Here is a 5,314-nt window from a genome sequence, read left to right as displayed (position 1 = left end):
CCAATGAAAATGTGTGATGAACTCAGGAAATGAACTGGCAACTTCGACGAGCTCCTCAGGTAACGAACTGGCAACTTTGATGAACCCGTCAGGAAACGCTTCGCTGGGCAGCCGAAGAAGAAGTGAAGGTCCTCTATCTTCTCACTTATAAGTCTTCAACTGATTAATTGGATTAAATCCAGCCAACTGCATTCTCTCATTGTGGAAGACACGCCCTTAGGTGAGTCATCAGTCACAGCTGCAGTCAATTGACTGATGATTTAATAAACCAGCCTGTTGGTTTATTAACCAGCTACAAACATCCTTGCAGCAACGGTTAGGCCAGTACTTGCTTGACCGGACAGCTGGGTGCTATCACCTGGCCAAGTTGACACATGAACCTAACCATCACAGTCAGGAAGAGAAAGATTTAAGTTAAGTTGTTTTAAGGTTTTTGTATTTTTCTGATGGGCTTTCTAAAAAAACAAGAAAAGAAAGAAAGAAAAGCAACAACATATATCTTCAAAGCCAATAGAGGATGAAAAATGAAATGGGGATGGGGTCTCAGCCTGTTCAAAAGGAGGTAAAAAATGGAAAAGAATACAAGTGTGGTAGATAAGATGTGACAGTGGTGGGAATCGGATGGGATCCAGGCTGAGACATACCACCTGAGATTTGGCCACCTGGGGCCACGTGGGGCCAGCAGGGAAAGAAAGCTGAGCAACAGCAGAATCCCAACCTCTAGGAATAGTCTCCTATGAGAGAACACTCCTGCCGCAGCAGCTGGTCTTGGCAACAGTAGAGTAATTCCGGGCACAGCACCCTAACACGGCGCATGCTCAAGCATGCTCAGGTAACATGAGTCCCGAGAGACCCAGTGCAGTGGGTGGAGCCTGGCAGGGATTATACTAGGAGGCAACTAGTTCAGAAGTCAGAAGGCTTTCAGTTCCGAGGAGCTGTCTCCATGAGGCAGGGCTGCTGCTAGGGTAGGACTGGGGTGCGAGGCACTGCAGAGATCAGAAACCAGCTTGAGGAAGGCAGCTAGCAGGAGCTGGTTTCTGCACTTCCACCACCCCAGGGGCTTACAGAGTTGCTGTAGTGCAGGAAGGCAGGTAACTGGGCTTGGTAACTGGGCCGAAATCAAGGGGGGAGTACAGTCTGGCTGGTAGCTCAGAATGTTCTTGGGACTGAACTCCCAGCTTCCTGGTCCTAAGGAAGATTGAGACAGAGAAGGAAGGCAAATCTCAAAGAATGTTGTCTTCCCACTCATCCCTCCTTTCCAATCACTCTCCCTTCCAGGTCAGAAGCATTTTGTTTATGAATCTATATTCAGAGATCAATGTCCCTGCCTTTTTGTGGAAATTTTAGGTACAAAGTCACGCCTCGATAAGACTTGAAGGAAGCAGCAAAATCAAATGAATCATGATGTTTTCTTTTTAAGCAAACATTTTCCCCAGGCAGCAACTAAGTGGCAAAATAAATCCTTTTAATACTATTCACCGAGAGACTTGCGTAAATCATTATCAACCTAAAGAAGTTTAGGCAGGAAACTATTGCAAGAAAGCTTTGATGGTAAAGGGGAACAAAAATAATGTCACCGGAAGTTGCATTTTTCTGTGGTAATATGATACTTCTAAGACAAGGTATTAAATCTTCTTTTTTAAAATCAGCATCTCTGAAAGCCCAAAGAATCATCCATTTACTCACTCAGTATTTGTTATGTGTCTTTTCTATGCCAGGCCCTGTGCTGGTGACATAAATGTGAATTAGACATGGTCCCAGATTTTGAAGGGCTATGCAAATGGAGGGAGAAAAATATTCAGAGAAATTACTAACAACAACAAAAGAAATAATTCTAATATAGTGAATGAACAAGTGCTAACATTTATTGTCAAACACTGTACAATATGGTCTATATCAAGAATCAAATTCAATAATCAGTCAATATCATTAATCAAATTTAATCCTCATGATTGGCATATGAGTAGGTACTATTATTATCTTCATTCTAAGGATGAGAAAACTGAACACAGAGATGTCTAAAAATTTGCCCAAGGCTTGCATAGTGTGTCTGGTGACATTAGCTAGCATTCGCTCTATTCTCTGTGACAGAGAAGCAGTGGACTACAAGAGACTGAACTGTAACTGCCTCTTATTTCCAACAACTCACATTCAGTTTTCACTCACACTTATGACTGAACCTTGTGCATCCTTCAAAAGTATGTCCCATTCAGATCTTGGGATGGTGTGAAGATCCCACTAGATCTTTGGTTCGTGTCAGGCTGCTGCTGGGAAAACCAAAACTTCAGCAGCTTCTCATCTTCAAAACAAATGTGCAGCTTCCATTACAGTGAGACTAGTGAACAATCAACAATCACAGAAAGTCAACTAACTCAAATCTTTTCTCCTGCTGCTCCAAATTGTTCCAGCTGTGTTACTTAAGTTCAGGTTCATTTTTCTATTTTTCTTGCTATAATTTTATATTAACCTTTTTTAAAAAAAAAGGATTAATAAAATTTTCATAAGTGTGACAAAAACTGACAGGCAGTGAGCTCATGTACTTTAGTGAGAGTAGTGTGTTTGTCTCCAAAAGGCGTTTCATTTTGAAGACGTATGGTACCACCCTCTTACTGAAAGCACTGGTTCACCTGTTGAAGCTTGCTAGGGATTCCAGTGTATTTGACTCAATTCAAAGCTTCTTTTATTCTTGTAAGAATTTCATGAAGCTTTCTCACCAAGGGTACCCACACCAGAATTTCCAAGGAGAAAGAGTTTCTTAATGCAATTTTCCCAAATGGAGCAGCATATTGTATTGGATATATGAATACATACATCCATGCATGAATTCTGTTGTTACTTGTATACTCAGGATTTCCCAGAGAGTCGTGGAATCAGTTAGCCAAATCAAACCCCGGGAATTCTGATGAGTGAGGTTGGCCCAGCAGTAATAGACCCATTCTACATGAAAGATGGTGTTTCTGCAAAGGATGTCACTCGTGTGGGTGGAATTCATGACCCAATACCAGGTTCCGTCATTGATGCCACACTGTTCAATCCTTGTGGGCTGAATGGAATGAAACTGGATGGAATTTATGGGACTATTCACATCACTCCAGAACCAGAATTTTCTTATGTTAGCTTTGTAACAAACTAAGTCAGACCTCCTAGACCTGGTCAGGAAAGTTGTAGAAGTCGACAAGCCAGGAAAATTCATGACCACCTTGTTTGTAAATCAGACTTCTAAATGTTGCATGGTGCTTTCTTCACCTCAGAAGATTGAAGGTTTTAAATATCCTGATTGCCAGAGTGCCATGTTCAATGATTACAATTTTGTTTTTACCAGCCTTGCTCAGAATCAGAAACAACAGCAGAGTTGATTAAGAAAAATGAAGAAAAAACAAGTAAGAAAACATACACAGAAGAAGGTGGTGGCTGCTTTCTAGGTAATAATACCAGGGGCCACGCTTTCCATAACCACCGCCTTATAGTTGTAGGAAGCCCTAGTTGTAACCAGAGTGTAATCACTTGAATTATTACACACATTATTATTTCAAGGAGTTAGATATCTTGCATGGATGCTCTCTTCAGTGTTTAGGTATTCTCTACCACTCTTGCTGTGAAATTGAAGTGCATGTAGAAAAAACCTCTTAATGTATGAATCTTTACAACACTGTGAAAACAATTCAATTTGGTTTATGCATAGTATAATATTTCTCCATGTATTATCCCAAATTCCCCACAGACAAGGCTTTCATCCTCATTAGGTATTGACCTCAGCCTAACCATGTGAGACTGTTTTTTTACATCCATTTACTCCAGTTTCTAGAAAGTATTCTCTACTAATGTTACTGAAACCAGTTTCTACTTCATACAGATGCTTTTTGCAATAGCAATCAAAATTTTTCTTCCATGAGTCAAAAAAAAAAAAAAATTTGCCCATGTTGGTGTTATGGATTGAAACGTGTCCCCCACAAAGACATGTTCAAATCCTAGCACCCAGTGCTGTGGATGTGAACCCATTTGTAAATAGGGTCTTTGAAGATGTTATTAGTTAAGCTCAGGCCAAACTGAGTCAGGGTGAGCCTTAATCCTACATGACTGGAATTCTTATAAATGGAGGAAATTTGGACACAGGGAGACAGGAAGAGACAGGGAGAGAGAGAGACAGCCATGTCATGGAGGCAGAGATTGCATTATGCATTGCTGGCAAGCCACCACTAACTAGAATACAACAGACTTCAGAGCAAGCATGGTGTTGGACCTCTAGCTTCCAAAACTGGGGAATAATAAGTTAATGTTGTCTATGCCAACTAATCTGTGGTACTCTTTAAGGCAGCCCTGGCAAACTAACACAGGTGGTAAGTGGCGGAGCCTGGATTTGAACCTGGTGACCTGTGGCAGCTCAGGAAAGGCTTCGGTGAGAAGATGACCACTGAAGAAGAAGAAGAGGTGTTTCCTGGCAGGAAGGGTGGGGGTGATGGGGTGAGGGGAGGGCAGTCCTGGAAGAGAGAGAGAAGAATGTGCAAGAGGAAAGAAGATGGATTCACCAGCCCTGTCAGGGAACCAGGGAGCAGTTCTGCAAGAACAGAAGCCTGGGTGGGTTGCAGGAGCCTGAGAGGAGGCTGGAAGAGCAGGCAGTGGCCAGAGGACAGAGGGCTTTGCAGGTCAATGTTGAGGAATGTCTGGATTGTTCCCCCAAAGGGATTTAAGCAAGGGAGTGACAGAATCAAATTTGCATTTCAGAAAAATAACTGTAGATTAGCAGTGTAAATTAGAGAAAGGGAGGTATGAAACTGTCCCCCTATCTGGGGGAGACCAGGAAAGTAATGCCACTCCTAAGAAAATAGCCTAAAGAAACTTGTACACATCTGCTCAAAAAGAGCAATGCAATACTGTTTATATTAGCAAAATATCCTAAACATCTTTCAACAGAGAATAAATAAATAAATTGTGGTATAGTCACATAACAGGATACCATATGGCGGATAAAATGAATGAATGAGGGCAACACATGTCAACAGGAAAAACAGAATAAAATCAAGTGAAGAAAGCAAGTTGCAGAGGATATATACAGTATGATGTCATTTTAGTCAAATTTAAAAACCCACCAAACAATGCTTTAAATTGCTTATGGGTATGTAATTATCTAGTGAAAGCATAACACATACATGAGGATGATAAATAGCAAATTTATGAACACACCCTGACAGGTTAAGATTTTGATAAAACTGGTAGTCAGAACACAGCTGTTTGTTATATACTATAACATACTCAACAGTATGTTTGACGTGTAGCTTTAAAAATAAAAGCTAAGCGTGGATCCAGAAGTATGCAC

General features: G+C 41.1%; 1 pseudogene; it reads left to right on the top strand.

The window, feature by feature from the left end:
* The first annotated feature begins 824 nt into the window (after window positions 1–824).
* LOC119532634 lies at window positions 825–3,356 on the top strand (annotated as a pseudogene).
* Window positions 3,357–5,314: the final 1,958 nt, after the last annotated feature.

This window comes from Choloepus didactylus, chromosome 4 (genome assembly GCF_015220235.1).
Source record: "Choloepus didactylus isolate mChoDid1 chromosome 4, mChoDid1.pri, whole genome shotgun sequence".
Taxonomy (NCBI): Eukaryota; Metazoa; Chordata; class Mammalia; order Pilosa; family Megalonychidae; genus Choloepus; species Choloepus didactylus.
This window is presented reverse-complemented; position numbering and strand designations above follow the sequence as displayed.